Genomic DNA, 20,903 nt, shown 5'->3' with positions numbered 1-20,903 from the left:
TTCGGCAATGTTCATGTAAAGTTTCTGTTGATGTGTTGCCAAACATTGAAATATTTGGGGGAGAAATTCACTTTCGCCCCGTTTTGGGCGCTAACTTTTAAAAGTTTGAAAAGTTAGCACCAGGCGCTAACGATTTCAAACTTTTAAAAAATTCACCGTTTACGCTCCAAGAAGGAAGTGGAGCAATAAATCAAGCACTCCAGTTACTTTTTGGAGCGCAATTGGCAGCAGGCAGGGTGGTGAGTTCAGCAGTGTTGCACAATGGGCCGTGCAGCGCAGCCACATTGAAAGGCTCCTTCTCTCCATTAAAGGGAAGGGCTATTGCTGTAGGCTCTGCAAAATAAAAACAACTTACCAGGACCACGACGCCAGCTGTGATCCCACGCTATCAGACTGCACTCAAGCAGGGTGCTGGGCTGATCGAATGCGGGCAGGAACCCACGAGAAAAGGTAAGTATTTTTTACTTACCTCGGACATCTCACCTTTAATCATTGTCTCAGTAGCGGCCAGACGCTCAAGGCATGCTTCCTGCAGCTGCTGGTGTTTTCGCCAGCCGCTGCTGCAGGGGGCAGAAGGCAATTTCAGGTCCGAGGCGATACCGGCGCGATGCAAATGCTATGATGTCACAATCTCCGGGCGAAGGAGATCGGGGCACAATGCCACAGCGCCACCGCAAAACTCCCACTGAATATAGCGGAAGTCAATGTCATTGCCACGCCCAGTTGCAAAGCCATTTGCACCCCGTTAGGGCCCCACAGGGGCGCTACGGGAGGCGCAAAGACACCCAATTTCGTCCCCTTTATTTTCAACACTTTGCCTTCTTGGACAGATTTATTGCACCTTTGGAAGTGGCTTAGTATGTTGCAGTGAATGGTGAGACATAATATTACTCCCCTGCAACAGTGTGAAAGGAATGGCTTGGGCATTGTAGTGCTTTATGGTGCTGGTGTGAGGTGGTGCCAAGTTGGCATCATGTGGCAGTCAGGGTGTACAGTATCAAGTGAAGTAAATATGGCCATGGTGAGGCCATCCTTGGCGTTTCGGGCAGCAATTTGGTCGGGTGCTGATACCCTGCATCCTGTGCAGCATTCAAGTGATTGCGGAGAAGTTTGGTGTTGTTGTTGGTGATGCTGGTAGTGATGACTGGTGTTTAGTGATGTTGTTGTTGGGGTTGATCATGGTGTGATTCTGAGGACCAAAGTGAGATTTTTTTCAAGGGCACCGGTGCTGCTGGAATAGATGATAGCTGAAGTTAAGATGACAGAAGCGATCTGTCAATGCTGAGAGAGGTTGTTCCAATGAGGTGAGAGTGGATAGAAAGTTTACTCTAACCACTTCCAACCTGCACAAATCTGAAAAGTCTATTCTAAATCCTGAAGGCTCAAACTTCTAACATTGGAAAGTAAACAGCTGTGCAATGGTATCTTTTGTACCACTTTTGGAGCTGTCACATATTCAAAGCAATGGAGTCATTGAAACCTGACCTACGTATCTGACGTGTTCCCCGAGCGCTGTGAAACTCAGCAAAAAGCTGGAAAAATGGTAAGTACATGGTGAAATGCTGTTTAAATAACTTTTAACAAGCTCTTAACTATGTCAATTGACCATCCCGCTGCTTGGTGTTCGGTCTGTAAAGCGCAGACAGACCCGACATTTGGGAAACTAATATGGAGGCGGGTTGACAGTGGGATCCCGACCGCTGTCAATCTTTTATATTTTGAAAAAGGACCTGCCTCTGAAACACCCTCTGAGTGCGGGCAAAATTCTGGCCTTCAAGTGCCCCTCACCCTGCTCAAGGAAGGCACCATTAATACATAGAGTCCAGTCAAAGTAAAATTTTGTTAGAAATCAGGATGCTGTTTACATGATCAATAATATGATTGGTGATCAGTGGTGCATCACACGTAAGCACTTGGAAGTGTGATGAGAAGGCTACTGGCAGGGAGCCTTGCCTGCTGGAACTGCAATTTAGAAATTCAGGAGCATTCTGCTTATGACTTTCAGCCATCTCTACTGGCTTTTCAAATCACCCCAATAATAAATTATAGCAATAATCAGCCTAATAAATTACCCTATTAATCACACCAATAAATTACCCCACAATCTCTCCAATAAATTACCCAATAATCAGCCCAATAAATTACCCCATAATTGCCCCAATAAATCACCCCAATAAATTACCACAATAACTCACCCCAATAAATTATCCCATAATTACCCTAATAAATTACACCATAATCAGCCCAATAAATTACCCCACAATCATCCCATTAAATTAGCCCAATAAATTACCCCATAATCACCCCAATAAATAACCTCCATAATTACTCCAATAAATTACCCCAATAAATTACCACATAATCACCCAAATAAATCACCCCAATAAATTACTCCAATAAATCACCCCAATAAATTACCCCCATAATCACCCCAGTAAATTACCCCAATAAATCATCCCAATAAATCACCCCAATAAATTACTCCAATAAATCACCCCAATAAATTACCCCCATAATCACCCCAGTAAGTTACCCCAATAACTCACCCCAATAAATCACCCCATAATCACTCCATTAAATTACCCCATACTCACCCCAATAAATTATTCCACAATCTTCCTAATAAATTATCCCATAATCACCCCAATAAATTACCCCACAGTGAATCCAATAATTTACCTCATAATCACTCCAATAAATTACCCCATAATCACCCCAATAAATTACCCCATAATCACTCCAATAAACTACCACATAATCACCCCAATAAATCACCCTATAATCAGCCCAATAAATTACCCCATAATCACTCCATTGAGTAACACCATAATCACCCCAATAAATTACCCATAATCACTCCATTCAGTTACCCCATAATCACCCCAATAAATTACCCCATAATCACCCCAATAAATTACCCCATAATCACTCCACTGAGTTACACCATAATCACCCCAATAAATTACCCCATAACCAGCCCACTACATTACCGCATAATCACTCCATTGAGTTACCCCATAATCACCCCAATAAATTACCCCATAATCAGCCGAATAAATTACCCCATAATCACTCCATTTAATTACCCCATAATCACCCAATAAATTACTGCATAATCACCCCAATAAATTACCCCACAATCTCTCCAATAAATTACTCCAATAAATCACCCCAATAAATTACCCCCATAATCACCCCAGTAAATTACCCCAATAACTCACCCCAATAAATCATCCCATAATCACTCCATTGACTTACCCCATACTCACCCCAATAAATTATTCCATAAACTTCCGAATAAATTACCCCATAATCACCCCAATAAATTACCCCACAGTGACTCCAATAATTTACCCCATAATCACTCCAATCAATTACCCCATAATCACCCCAATAAATTACCCCATAATCACTCCAATAAACTACCACATAATCACCCCAATAAATTACCCCATTGTCAGCCCAATAAATGACCCCATAATCACTCCATTGAGTTACACCATAATCACCCCAATAAATTACCCCATAACAAGCCGAACAAATTACCACATAATCACTCCATTGAGTTACCCCATAATCACCCCAATAAATTACCCCATAATCAGCCCAATAAATTACCCCATAATCACTCCATTGAATTACCCCTTAATCAGCTCAATAAATTACTCCATAATCACCCCAATAAATTACCCCATAATCATCCCAATAAATTACCCCATAACCACTCCATTGAATATCCCATAATCACCCAATAAATTACGCCATAATCACTCCAATACATTACCCCATAATCACTCTATTGAATTATCCAATAATCACCCCAATAAATTACCCCACAGTGACTCCAATAAATTACCCCATAATCACTACAATAAATTACCCCATAATCACTCCAATAAATTACCCCATAATCACTCCAATAATTTACCCCATAATCAATTCAATAAATTACCCCATAATCACCCCAATAAATTACCCCATAATCACTCCATTGAATTATTCCATAATCACCCAATAAATTACTGCATAATCACTCCAATACATTACCCCATAATCACTCCATTGAATTATTCCATCATCACCCAATAAATTACTGCATAATCACTCCAATACATTACCCCATAATTACTCCATTGAATTATCCCATAATCACCCCAATAAATTGCCCCACAGTGACTCCAACAAATTACCCCATAATCACCCCAATAAATTATCCCATAATCACTCAATTGAATTATCCAATAATCACCACAATAAATTACCCCACAGTGACTCCAATACATTACCCCATAATCACTCCAATAAATTACCCCATAATCACCCAATTAATTACCTCATAATCACCCCAATAAATTACCCCATAATCACTCCATTGAATTACCCCATAATCACCCAAATAAATTACCCCATAATCACTCCATTGAATTACCCCATAATCTTCCCAATAAATTACCCCATAATCACTCCATTGAATTACCCCATAATCACCCCAATAAATTACCCCATAATCATTCCAATAAACTACAACATAATTACCCCAATAAATTACCCCATAATCACCCCAATAAATCACCCCATAATCACTCCAATAAACTACAACATAATCACCCCAATAAATTACCCCATAATCAGCCCAATAAATTACCTCATAATCACTCCATTGATTTACACCATAATCACCCCAATAAATTACCCCATAATCACTCCATTGAGTTACCCCATGATCACCCCAATATATTACCCCATAATCAGCCCAATAAATTACCCCATAATCACTCCATTGAATTACCCCATAATCAGCTCAATAAACTACTCCATAATCAGCCCAATAAATTACCCCATAATCACTCCATTGAATTATCCAATAATCACCACAATAATTTACCCCACAGTGACTCCAATACATCACCCCATAATCACTCCAATAAATTACCCCATAATCCCCCAATTAATTACCTCATAATCACCCCAATAAATTACCCCATAATCACTCCATTGAATTACCGCATAATCACCCCAATAAATTACCCCATAATCACTCCATTGAAGTACCCCATAATCTTCCCAATAAATTACCCCATAATCACTCCATTGAATTACCCCAATAAATTACCCCACAGTGACTCCAATACATTAGCCCATAATCACCCCAATAAATTACCCCATAATCACTCCAATAAACTACAACATAATCACCCCAATAAATTACCCTATAATCACCCCAATAGATTACCCCATTATCACTCCATTGATTTACACCATAATCACCCCAATAAATTACCCCACAGTGACTCCAATACATTAGCCCATAATCACCCCAATAAATTACCCCACAATCACCCCAATAAATCACCCCATAATCACTCCAATAAACTACAACATAATCACCCCAATAAATTACCCCATAATCAGCCTAATAAATTACACCATAATCACTCCATTGAATTACCCCATAATCAGCTCAATAAACTACTCCATAATCACCCCAATAAATTACCCCATAATCACCCCAATAAATTACCCCATAATCACTCCATTGAATTAACCCATAATCACCCCAATAAATTACCCCACAGTGACTCCAATAAATTACCCCATAATCACTCCATTGAATTATCCAATAATCACCCCAATAAATTACCCCACAGTGACTCCAATACATTACCCCATAATCACTCCAATAAATTACCCCATAATCACCCAATTAATTACCTCATAATCAACCCAATAAATTACCCCATAATCACTCCATTGAATTGCCCCATAATCACCCCAATAAATTACCCCATAATCCCTCCATTGAATTACCCCATAATCATCCCAATAAATTACCCCATAATCACTCCATTGAATTACTCCATAATCACCCCAATAAATTACCCCACAGTGACTCCAACACATTAGCCCATAATCACTCCAATAAATTACCCCATAATCACTCCATTGAGTTACCCCATAATTACCCCAATAAATTACCCCATAATCACCCAATTAATTACCTCATAATCACCCCAATAAATTACCCCATAATCACCCCAATAAATTACCCCATAATCACTCCAATAAACTACAACATAATCACCCCAATAAATTACCCCATAATCAGCCCAATAAATTACCCCATAATCACTCCATTGATTTACACCATAATCACCCCAATAAATTACCCCATAATCACTCCATTGAGTTACCCCATGATCACCCCAATATATTACCCCATAATCAGCCCAATAAATTACCCCATAATCACTCCATTGAATTACCCCATAATCAGCTCAATAAACTACTCCATAATCAGCCCAATAAATTCCCACATAATCACTCCATTGAATTATCCAATAATCACCTCAATAAATTACCCCACCGTGACTCCAATACATTACCCCATAATCACTCCATTGAATTATCCCATAATCATCCCAATAAATTACCCCATAATCACTCCATTGAATTATCCAATAATCACCACAATAATTTACCCCACAGTGACTCCAATACATCACCCCATAATCACTCCAATAAATTACCCCATAATCACCCAATTAATTACCTCATAATCACCCCAATAAATTACCCCATAATCACTCCATTGAATTACCGCATAATCACCCCAATAAATTACCCCATAATCACTCCATTGAATTACCCCATAATCTTCCCAATAAATTACCCCATAATCACTCCATTGAATTACCCCAATAAATTACCCCACAGTGACTCCAATACATTAGCCCATAATCACCCCAATAAATTACCCCATAATCACTCCAATAAACTACAACATAATCACCCCAATAAATTACCCCATAATCACCCCAATAGATTACCCCATTATCACTCCATTGATTTACACCATAATCACCCCAATAAATTACCCCACAGTGACTCCAATACATTAGCCCATTATCACCCCAATAAATTACCCCATAATCACCCCAATAAATCACCCCATAATCACTCCAATAAACTACAACATAATCACCCCAATAAATTACCCCATAATCACCCAATTAATTACCTCATAATCACCCCAATAAATTACCCCATAATCACTCCATTGAATTATCCCATAATCACCCACATAAATTACCCCATAATCACTCCATTGAATTATCCCATAATCACCCCAATAAATTACCCCATAATCACCCCAATAAATTACCCCACAGTGACTCCAATACATTACCCCATAATCACTCCATTGAATTATCCCATAATCACCCCAATAAATTACCCCACCGTGACTCCAATAAATTACCCCATAATCACTCCAATAAATTACCCAATAATCGCCCCAATAAATTATCCCATAATCACTCAATTGAATTATCCAATAATCACCCCCAATAAATTACCCCACAGTGACTCCAATACATACCCCATAATAACTCCAATAAATTACCTCATAATCACCCAATAAATTACCCCATAATCACTCCATTGAGTTACCCCATAATCACGCCAATAAATTACCCCATAATCACCCCAATAAATTACCCCATAATCACTCCATTGAGTTACACCATAATCACCCCAATAAATTAACCCATAACCAGCCCAATAACTTACCGCATGATCACTCCATTGAGTTACCCCATAATCACCCCAATAAATTACCCCATAATCAGCCCAATAAATTACACCATAACCACTCCATTGAATTACCCCATAATCAGCTCAATAAATTACTCCATACTCACCCCAATAAATTATCCCATAACCACCCCAATAAATTACCCCAAATTCACTCCATTGAATTATCCCATAATCACCCCAATAAATTACCCCACAGTGACTCCAATACATTACCCCATAATCACTCCATTGAATTATCCCGTAATCACCCCAATAAATTACCCCACAGTGACTCCAATACATTACCCCATAATCACTCCATTGAATTACCCGATAATCGCCCCAATAAATTACCCCATAGTCAGCTCAATAAATTACTCCATAATCACCCCAATAAATTACCCCATAATCACTCCATTGAATTATCCCATAATCACCCCAATAAATTACCCACAGTGACTCCAATACATTACCCCATAATCACTCCAATAAATTACCCGATAATTGCCCCAATAAATTACCTCATAATCACCCCAATAAATTACCTTATAATCACTCCATTGAGTTACCCCATAATCACCCCAATAAATTACTCCATAATCACCCCAATAAATTACCCGATAATCACCCCAATAAATTACCCCATAATCGCTCCATTGAATTACCCCATAATCACCCCAATGAATTACCCCATAATCAATCCATTGAATTACTCCATAATCACCCCAATGAATTACCCCATAATCAATCCATTGAATTACCCCATAATCATCCCAATAAATTACCCCGTAACCACTCCATTGAATTACTCCATAATCACCCCAATAAATTACCCCACAGTGACTCCAATAGATTAGCCCATAATAATTCCAATAAATTACCCCATAATCACTCCATTGAGTTACCCCATAATCACCCCAATAAATTACCCCATAATCACCCCAATAAATTACCCCATAATCACTCCATTGAGTTACACCATAATCAACCCAATAAATTACCCCATAACCAGCCCAATAACTTACCGCATAATCACTCCATTGAGTTACCCCATAATCACCCCAATAAATTACCCCATAATCAGCCCAATAAATTACCCCATAATCACTCCATTGAATTACCCCATAATCAGCTCAATAAATTACTCCATACTCACATCAAGAAATTAACCCATAACCACCCCAATAAATTACCCCATAATCACTCCATTGAATTATCCCATAATCACCCCAATAAAATACCCCACAGTGACTCCAATATATTACCCCATAATCACTCCATTGAATTATCCCATAATCACCCCAATAAATTACCCCACAGTGACTCCAATACATTACCCCATAATCACTCCATTGAATTACCCGATAATCGCCCCAATAAATTACCCCATAATCAGCTCAATAAATTACTCCATAATCACCCCAATAAATTACCCCATAATCACTCCAATAAATTACGTCATGATCACCCCAATAAATTACCCCATAATCACTCCATTGAATTATCCCATAATCACCCCAATAAATTACCCACAGTGACTCCAATACATTGCCCCATAATCACTCCAATAAATTACCCGATAATCGCCCCAATAAATTACCTCATAATCACCCCAATAAATTACCCCATAATCACTCCATTGAGTTACCCCATAATCACTCCATTGAATTACCCCATAATCACCCCAATAAATTACCCCATAATCACTCCATTGAATTACCCGATAATCGCCCCAATAAATTACCCCATAATCAGCTCAATAAATTACTCCATAATCACCCCAATAAATTATCCCATAATCACTCCAATAAATTATGTCATGATCACCCCAATAAATTACCCCATAATCACTCCATTGAATTATCCCATAATCACCCCAATAAATTACCCACAGTGACTCCAATACATTGCCCCATAATCACTCCAATAAATTACCCGATAATCGCCCCAATAAATTACCTCATAATCACCCCAATAAATTACCCCATAATCACTCCATTGAGTTACCCCATAATCACTCCATTGAATTACCCCATAATCACCCCAATAAATTACCCCACAGTGACTCCAATAGATTAGCCCATAATCACTCCAATAAATTACCCCATAATCACTCCATTGAGTTACCCCATAATCAACCCAATAAATTACCCCATAATCACCCCAATAAATTACCCCATAATCACTCCAATAAACTACCACATAATCACCCCAATAAATTACCCCATAATCAGCCCAATAAATTACCCCATAATCACTCCATTGAGTTACACCATAATCACCCCAATAAATTACCCCATAACCAGCCGAATAAATTACCGCATAATCACTCCATTCAGTTGCCCCATAATCAACCTAATAAATTACCCCATAATCAGCCCAATAAATTACCCCATAATCACTCCATTGAATTACCCCATAATCAGCTCAATAAATTACTCCATTATCACCCCAATAAATTACCCCATAATCACCCCAATAAATTCCCACATAATCACTCCATTGAATTATCCCATAATCACCCCAATAAATTACCCCACAGTGACTCCAATACATTACCCCATAATCACTCCATTGAATTATCCCATAATTACCCGAATAAATTACCCCACAGTGACTCCAATAAATTACCCCATAATCACTCCATTGAATTACTCCATAATCACCCCAATAAATTACCCCATAATCACTCCATTGAATTACCCCATAATCATCCCAATAAATTACCCCATAATCACTCCATTGAGTTACCCCATAATCACCCCAATAAATTACCCCACAGTGACTCCAAAACATTAGCCCATAATCACTCCAATAAATTACCCAATAATCACCCCAATAAATTACCCCATAACCAGCCCAATAACTTACCGCATAATCACTCCATTGAGTTACCCCATAATCACCCCAACAAATTACCCCATAATCAGCCCAATAAATTACCCCATAATCACTCCATTGAATTACCCCATAATCAGCTTAATAAATTACTCCATACTCACCCCAATAAATTATCCCATAACCACCCCAATACATTACCCCAGAATCACTCCATTGAATTATCCCATAATCACCCAAATAAATTACCCCACAGTGACTCCAATACATTACCCCATAATCACTCCATTGAATTACCCGATGATCGCCCCAATAAATTACCCCATAATCAGCTCAATAAATTACTCCATAATTACACCAATAAATTACCCCATAATCACTCCAATAAATTACGTCATGATCACCCCAAAAAATTACCCCATAATCACTCCATTGAATTATCCCATAATCACCCCAATAAATTACCCACAGTGACTCCAATACATTACCCCATAATCACTCCAATAAATTACCCGATAATCACCCCAATAAATTGCCCCATAATCACTCAATTGAACTATCCAATAATCACCCCAATAAATTACCCCACAGTGACTCCAATACATTACCCCATAATCACTCCAATAAATTACCCCATAATCACCCCAATAAATTACCCCATAATCAGCCCAATAAATTACCCCATAATCACTCCATTGAGCTACACCATAATTACCCCAATAAATTACCCCATAACCAGCCCAATAAATTACCGCATAATCACTCCATTGAGTTACCCCATAATCACTCCATTGAATTACCCCATAATCAGCCCAATAAATTACCCCATAATCACTCCATTGAATTACCCCATTATCAGCTCAATAAATTACCCCATAATCACCCCAATAAATTACCCATAATGACGCCAATAAATTACCCCAGGATCACCCCAATAAATTACCCCATAATCACCCCAATAAATTACCCCATAATCACTCCATTGAATTATCCAATAATCACCCCAATAACTACCCCATAATCACCCGAATAAATTACCCCATAATCACTCCATTGAATTATCCCATAATCACCCGAATAAATTACCCCATAATCACCCCAATAAATTACCCCATAATCACTCCATTGAATTATCCCATAATCACCCGAATAAATTACCCCATAATCACTCCATTGAATTATCCCATAATCACTCCATTGAATTATCCCATAATCACGCCAATAAATTACCCCATGATCACCCCAATAAATTACCCCATAATCACTCCGTTGAATTATCCCATAATCACCCCAATAAATTACCCCATAATCACTCCATTGAATTACTCCATAATCACCCCAATAAATTACCCCATAATCACCCCAATAAATTACCCCATAATCACTCCATTGAATTCCCCCATTATCAGCTCAATAAATTACCCCATAATCACCCCAATAAATTTACCCCATAATCACTCCATTGAATTACCCCATAAGCACCCCAATAAATTACCCCATGATCACCCCAATAAATTACCCCATAATCACTCCATTGAATTATCCCATGATCACCCCAATAAATTACCCCATAATCACTCCAATAAATTACCCCATAATCACTCCGTTGAATTATCCCATAATCACCCCAATAAATTACCCCATAATCACTCCATTGAATTACTCCATAATCACCCCAATAAATTACCCCATAATCACCCCAATAAATTACCCCATAATCACTCCATTGAATTCCCCCATTATCAGCTCAATAAATTACCCCATAATCACCCCAATAAATTTACCCCATAATCACTCCATTGAATTACCCCATAAGCACCCCAATAAATTACCCCATGATCACCCCAATAAATTACCCCATAATCACTCCATTGAATTATCCCATGATCACCCCAATAAATTACCCCATAATCGCTCCATTGAATTATCCCATAATCACCCGAATAAATTACCCCACAGTGACTCCAATACATTACCCCATAATCACTCCAATAAATTACCCCATGATCACCCCAATAAATTACCCCATAATCACGCCAATAAATTACCCGATTATCGCCCCAATAAATTACCCCATAATCACTCAATTGAATTATCCAATAATCACCCCAATAAATTACCCCATAATCACTCCATTGAATTACCCCATAATCACCCCAATAAATTAGCCCACAGTGACTCCAATACATTACCCCATAATCACTCCAATAAATTACCCCATAATCACTCCATTGAATTACCCCATAATCACCCCAATAAATTACCCCAGTGACTACAATACATTACCCCATAATCACTCCAATAAATTATCCCATAATCACTCCAATAAATTACACCATAATCACTCCAATAAATTCCCGCGTAATTCCCCCAATAAATTACCCCATAATCTGCCCAATAAATTACCCCCAAATCACACAATAAATCACCCCATAATTCCCCCAATAAACTACCCTATAATCAAATCAATAAATTACCCCATAATCACCCAATAAATTGTCCCTTAATCAGCCCAATTAATTACCCAATAATCACCTGAATAAATTGCCCCATAATCACCCTCATAAATTACCCCCAAATCACCCCAATAAATTACCCGCATAATGAGCCGAAGACATTTCCATCATAATTAAAGTAATATATTTCACCACAGCAATTATGTTCAATGCTTTAAAAAAACCTGGATCTGCCGTTTTTTTTCCAATAAGACTACATTTGGCTCCATTAGCTTCGCTCCATCGCTAGTTGTTCTTTGAACCCTTTCTAATGTCTCTGTGGGCCCTATATTGTAAATTATGGTAATTTTACTTCCCAATTATCACTGAGTGGAAAATTAAACTTTTGATGGTATAGGTACCATCGTTAAACCATTTTCTAGCACAGAGTTACCATACCAAAAAGTGCTTACCGATTCGAAACAATAAGCATTCATTTTACTAATTATTAGAGGGGGAGCCAATTAACAAGTAGGTCTCCCATTTTTGGAGATTTTAAACTCCTTGTGCCACCAGACCTATACATCAATTACCAACCAGGTTTGATTACTGCTGACAGTCTGAATTTACTGATTTATTTTGAAAATGTGATGGAATTTGCAATATAAAATGAACAATTTAGCCGTACTGTTTCATTATGATTCTTCATAATGCAATATAAATCATTTTTTTTTTACATTATTTTGGCCAAAATGTGTTGCAAACCTATTAACATTACATTGTATTGCTGCTGTGTTCTCAAAAAGGATTTAGATATTTTTGAAATTGCCACATATTTGTGGACAAATTTATATATTTCAATTACCACAAGCCAATATATTAATGAAAGCAGCACCTAAAGGATAAAAGACTGCTAGCACGTGTTGGAAAATTATAGAAACTTTAAGCGCTGCAGCAATGTGGCTAAACAGGTGACTTGCATGGTTCCTTTCCGTATGTAAAATGGCAAAGGACAGCTCACATGGGAAATAAAACAAAATGGAAAAAGAAGATATTTATATAGGGCTCCAACTCTCTTCTCAATCTTCCTCACTGGCATGCTCCACCTCACATTCAACATGCTCCCCGCTGGAGTGGAATTAAACTACAGAACCAGTGGTAAGCTGTTTAACCTACGCTGCCTCCAGGCCAGGTCCAAGATCACCCCAACCTCTGTCATTGAGCTACAGTACGCGGACGACGCCTGTGTCTGCGCACATTCTGAGGCTGAACTCCAGAATATAGTCGATGTATTCACCGAGGCATATGAAAGCATGGGCCTTACGCTTAACATCCGTAAGACAAAGGTCCTCGGCCAGCCTGTCCTCGCCGCACAGCACTGCCCCCCAGTCATCAAGATTCACGGCATGGCCCTCGACAACGTGGACCATTTCCCATACCTCGGAAGCCTCTTATCAACAAAGGCAGACATTGATGCGGAGATTCAACATTGCCTCCAGTGCGCCAATGCAGCCCTTGGCCGCCTGAGGAAAAGGGTGTTCGAAGACCAGGCCCTCAAATCTACCATCAAGCTCATGGTGGGTATTACTACAGGGCTGTAGTAATACCCACCCTTCTGTATGGCTCAGAGGCATGGGCCATGTACAGCAGACACCTCAAGTCGCTGGAGATATATCGCCAACGATGTCTCCGCAAGATTCTGCAAATCCCCTGGGAGGACAGGCGCATCAACATCAGTATTCTCAGCCAGGCTAACATCCCCAGCATTGACCACAATCAACTTCGCTGGGCAGGCCATATAGTTCGCATGCCAGACACGAGACTCCTTAAGCAATTGCTCTATGCGGAGCTTCTTCACGGCAAACGAGCCAAAGGTGGGCAGCGGAAACGTTACAAAGACAGCCTCAAAGCCTCCTGGTAAAGTGCGACATCACCTGTGTAGTTCTGTCCCAGGACTATTTTAATTGGACCAAAAAGTGTGATATTGGGTAATTCAATGTTAGAGTCACCATTATTAAAAAATTCTTGCAAATAGTCTAATTAATCAAAAAGATGCACAAAGTAATCAAGGTCAATGATGCAGTTAACATCCTGCAGTGCCCACTGGTCATGGAAGACCTCAAGTGTGCTAGTGGACACCACATGGTCCCTCTCCAGGATGACCCGGCAGACACAAGAGGCAGATAGTCACAGTGTTCCTCTCCGTGGATCCCACGGATCCTGGACTGGTGAATGGTGGACTTTTGGCCAGCCCTTGAAGCAGGCCCAAGAGGAGGTTGTTCGATCTACCACGCCCCCATGGCCAAAGATCAGAAGCCTATGGCTAAAGTTTAACCAGAAATTGAGGAGCTGCTCCTTCGGGCTGCAAAGTCTCATAATAGAAAAAAAATATAAAGGACAGTTTTTTGCAGTACACAGAAATGACATGCATGCAGTGTCATTTTATGGAACTTTACAGCGAAGTTCAAACACACAGTTAATCATCGGCACCTGAAGGAGGGTTGTTAGGACATGAACTCAGTACTGGTTTTGCTCATTAGCACAGTAGACCTTGCTTATGGAGGCACTAGACTTCATCTACCAGCACATGAGACCACATTGAATGGTACATTAATGTTATTTCTCCAAACATCTTCATGCTCTCTGCAACCAATACGCTCAGTTGTGTGAGATATTTGTCCCTGGTACATTTGTGTCTAGCTCCACTATCCACCTTGAATAAAAGACATTTATCCCCAATCCTTCACAATGAATTTTTATCCCTGTGTACATGAATGTTAGTTTTTTTTTATTCCTTTATAGGATGTGGACATTGCTGGTAAGGCCAGCATTTATTGCCCATCCCTAATTGCCCTTGAGAAGGTGAGCTGCCTTCTTGAACTGTTGCAGTCCTTGTGTCGAAGGTACTCCACAATGCTGTTAGGGAGGGAGTTCCAGGAGTTTGACCCAGCAACAAGTCAGGATGGTATGTGACTTGGAGGGGATCTTGGAAGTGGTAGTGTTTACATGCGCCTGCTTCCCTTGATCTTCCAGGTGGTAGAGGTTGCGGGTTTGGGACGTTCTGTCAATGAAGCCTTTGCAAGTTGCTGCAGTGAATCATGTAGATGGTACACGCTGCAGCCATGTTGTGATAGTGGTGGAGGGAGCGATAATACGATTGTGAGATAAAAAATTTGACAGCGAATCACATAAGGAGAAATCAGGGTAGGTGAACAAAAGCTTGGTCAACGAGATAGGTTTTAAGGAGCATCTTGAAGGAGGAAAGAGAACTAGAGAGGCGAAGAAGTGTAGGCAAGGAGTTCCAGAGCTTGGGGCCTAAGCAACAGAAGGCACAGCCACCAATGGTTGAGTGATTACAAGCAGGGATGCTCAAGAGGCCAGAATTAGAGGAGCGCAGACATCTTGGGGGCTTGTGAGGCTGGAGGAAATTACAGAAATAGGGAGTGGTGAGGCCATGGAGAGATTTGAAAACAAGGATGAGAATTTTGAAATCGAGACATTGCTTAACCGGGAGCCAATGCAGGTCAGCGAGCACAGGGATGATGGGTGAGCGGAACTTTGTGTGAATTAGGACACAGGCTGCTGAGTTTTGAATCACCACTAGTTTACGTAGGGTAGGAGTGCATTGGAATAACCAAGTCTAGAGGTAACAAAGGCATGGATGAGGGCTTCAGCAGCAGATGAGCTGAGGCAAAGGCAGGGCCGAGCGATGTTACGGAGGTGGAAATTGGCGGTCTTAGTTATGCTGTGGATCTGTGGTTGAAAGCTCATTTCAGGGTCAAATATGACACCAAGGTTGTAAACAGTGTGGTTCCGCCTCAGACAGAAGTTGGGGAGAGGGATGGAGTCAGTGGCTAGGGAATGGAATTTGTAACGGGGGCCACAAACAATGGCTTCAGTCTTCCCAATATTCAATTGGAGAACATTTCTGCTCATCCAGAACTAAGATGGTGGATGGAGTGGCAATAAAACGGGTTGCTTTGTCCTGGATGGTCTTGAATTGCTTGCGTGTTATTGGAGCTGCACACATCCAAGTAAGTGGAGAGTATTCCATCACACTCCTGACTTGTGCTTTGTAGATGGTGGAAAGGCTTTGGGCAGTCAGGAGCTTAGACACTTGCCACAGAATACCCAGCCTCTGACTTGCTCTTGTAGTCACATTATTTATGTGGCTTGTCCAGTTAAGTTTCTGGTCAATGGTGACACCTCAGGATATTGATGTTGGGGGCTTCGGCAACGGTAATACTGTTGAATTTCAAGGGGCGGTGGTTGGACTCTCTCTTGTTGGAGATGGTCATTGCCTGGCACTTGTGTGGCCTGAATGTTTACTTGACACTTATGAGCCCAAGCCTGAATGTCACCCTGCTGCTCATGGACATGGAATGCTTCATTATCTGAGGAGTTGTGAATTGAACCATACACTGTGCAATCATCAGTAAACATCCCCACTTCTAATCTTATGATGGAGGGAAGGTTATTGATGAAGCAGCTGAAGGTGCTTAGGCTTGGAACATGCCCCGAGGAATCGCTGCATGGTCTCCAACAACCACAACCATCTTCCTTAGTGCTAGGTGTGACTCCAGTCAGTGGAGAGTTTCTCCCCTGATTCCCATTGACTTCAATTTTACTAGGGCTCCTTGATGCCATATTTGTTCAAATGCTACCTTTCTTATGATGTCAAGGGCAGTCATTCTTATTTCAGCTCTGAATTCAGCTTTTTTGTCCATGTTTGGATCTCGGCAGTAATGAGGTCTAGAGCCGATTGGTCCTGGTGAAACCCAAACTGAGCATCGATGAGCAAGTTATTGGTGAGTAAATGTTGCTTGATAGCACTGTCTTGAAAACGCCTTCCATCACTTTGCTGATGATTGAGAGTAGACTGACTGGATTGGATGTGTGCTGCTTTTTGTGGACTTGGGATGTTTTACTACATTAAAGTCACAATATAAATGTGAGTTGTTGTTGTAGAAGACATAATATCGGGTTTTACTGCTCCTGTGGTGGCTGAAGCAAAACTTGAGAGAAGTAGTACAATGTACAGGACATACATTACTAATTTCACATTCCAATTAACATGCCACTATGACTATACCTTACAATGAGGAAAAGTAAATCATTCAGTTATGCTGGTGATGAAGAGATTAGAGGAACAAATCATTAAAGCAGATAAATTGACAAGGGTAATCTCCTTTATAAAAGAGTGAGAGCGATAGATGGGTATAATAGTTAATTAGTAGCAAATTGTTCCTTAAAATCTAAGTAAAACTTTAATTATACAGCATTGTGCCTAGTGCATCTACTAACCCCAGAATGCCTTACCAACCCACTAATGCATGTTTTGGAATTCATTAGTTAAAGACTTAAATCAGAAAACATCAATTAGCACAATATATATTTTGTTTTCATATTATATTACTGTACATCCCATCACTTACCATATCACAGAAACCTAACTTGATTGATTCTATTTACCCACCGTTATTCTATATCCCTTGATACCCTCAGCTAATAATAAAAATCTATCAATCTCAGTTTTAGAAAATTTCAATTGATCCAACCTTTTGGGAGAACTAGTTCCAGATTTCCACTACCCTTTGGGGGCAATTTTGACTTTGGGTCATAGTTTAAAGCTGACATGTGAAGTCAATGGAAATAAGAATTGGAAGATATGAATAAGGGATGGTTAATCTGCTATCTTCCATTTTACAATATTGCCCAAAAATGTGAAAAATGTGTTTCCTGATTTCACTCCTAAATGGCTTAGCTGTAATTTTAAGATTCCCAGTGGTTTTATATTAATTGCAGAATTGCAGCAAAGAATACACAAATATAGATGGGCTGGGCATGCAAGCCAAATATCATTGAGCAAATAATAAGCAAACATAGTTCTTAGATGTCAAACTGTCCTCCTTTTCATGAATGTCATATTTCTTACCATGCGAATTTTCCTAGTCTACTTTACAGCTTGTGTGCGCTACCTCAACTTAGTTCTTCAGTTACTTCCTGATAGCTGACAGTTAACATAAGGGACTTCAGACTAATAATATTGCCTGGTTTGTGAAATGAACTTAAAGTAACATAAATCAATAAGCGAAACATTGCTGCTCACACATTCTGTTTCCTGCCTGTCTTTTGTCATCTCTGTGGTTTGGATTTCAGATATAACCATTGCTCCTTGACATGCATTCCTCAACTGCTAGCAAGAAAACCTCAATTTGGCAAGAAGCTAAAGGTCACCATAAAGTACTGAAGTGCTGTGTCACCTAGACTTCGAAAGATGACTGAGCTCAAGTCAAAGTGTTTCAAATCAGAATAAAGTCAAATAAAATTTTTTTAGAATTGTTATAAATAGTCAAAATGAAGTGATATAAAGAGAATACAAAACTTTACGAGTGGTGAGTGACTGCACAGAAATTATAGCACTCGTGATAATTTTACAAATTCAAACTCCCAGCACAGAGCTTTACCTGCTAGGAGTGCATATCGGGAATTTAGAATCGCGCTCACCATTAATTTTAATGGACAGAAAATTGTGGGGGGGCTGTGCGTCTGAACTGTTGACACATGTTCACAGTGGGTGAAGCTCCCTGTTGGGTACTGTGAATTCATAAAATGACCAGTCAAGACTTGAGCTATCAGCCTGCACATAACTTGATGGTGTGCTTTTCATGCATGTGTCACGAAGGGGGCAAAAAGAAAAGAGCATTGAGCACTTTATTATGATCCAGAAAGATTTTGCACAGAAAGAACGCATATATACAGCAGTTCCAGAATCATTGCAATAGAAGGTCTGAGTCAGACACTGGCCTTTGACAAATTGAGCCAACTGTGAAGCTGAGGTTGGTAAGAGAGTCAAATATAAAAGAAACTAATGGGATTTAAACTATTTGGCCCTGAAATTATCTGACTGTGCCAGTGGATTCCTGCTATGACTGCTTTCGGAAGGCCAAAACAGTGGCCTTGTTTTGGGATGAGACCTTGCCCACCTCAAACAATGCTGCTGATGAGGAAGGGCTGGGCTGTTGGGAGGGATTTCCTATACCAAGAGCTCCTGTCTCAGAAGGACCTGGTGTAAACCTGGAGGTCAGTACAGCGAGTACCAGCCTCTTTAAGTATGTTCATTGTGTAAGTAGTTCCCCTTGCGTGTTTTCGATGCACCCCACATTACAATAGTTCTAGGCCCAGGAGTGATTACTGTACTGAACAGATGAATGAGTCACGGACAAATACCTTGGTCTCAACCGGCAATGCTTTATTAAAGCTACCTCAACACAGCAAACAAAACAAGTAAATTTAGTGACGATGTTGTACAATCCAATACCCTTGCATGTCTAAACCACCCCTATCATGAAGTACCCAACATCTAAACCCTCTGCTCGGATCCACAGTGTACCCCTATGGTCCTTTCAGCAAAACCTCCCCACTAAAACCCTTACTAAGGCTTGGTTGTGGGGAACACACAACACCTTCTCACACAGTGGCTGTGATCTTAAAGATGCGTGGGCAGGGATGATGCTCACTGATTCGTTGGTTTTACTCACTGCTTCTCCTGGTGAAAACATGTCCTTTCTGGTTTCTTCTCTCTGTCCCACACGGGATGCTCGGTTGTTGTAGAGGCGAAGCAAGTGAGAGCAAGAGAGGGAGCTGTGGCCACATGGCCCCTATTATATCCCCAGTTCATTTGCCTTTTCTGACCGAATAAAGTTTTTTCTTGTTTCGAGGCTTCCTGTTTGTGTGGCTTCTTCTGCCCCAATAAAGTTTGTCCTTGTTTTGAGGCTTCCTGTTTTGAGTCCAGTGATGTAATTTCACTTCCAACCGGTCTGGGGCTTAATGGCTTTCTATTGTTCTGATTTCCCGCCTCTAGGGGTTATCTCATCCAGGTAATGGCTTGATCACTGATCAGTTCTCATATCTGATCTAACTCTGACGAGTTCACATTGCTTAACAATGGACCCTCCATGCCCATTACCTGGATGAGTTGCCTTATCCTGGCCATTGCAACTTCCCAGACCACCCACGCCCATCAGGTGTGGATTTCAAGTACAACATGGAAAA

Source organism: Pristiophorus japonicus, chromosome 5, assembly GCF_044704955.1.
Source record: "Pristiophorus japonicus isolate sPriJap1 chromosome 5, sPriJap1.hap1, whole genome shotgun sequence".
Taxonomy (NCBI): domain Eukaryota; kingdom Metazoa; phylum Chordata; class Chondrichthyes; family Pristiophoridae; genus Pristiophorus; species Pristiophorus japonicus.
This window is presented reverse-complemented; position numbering follows the sequence as displayed.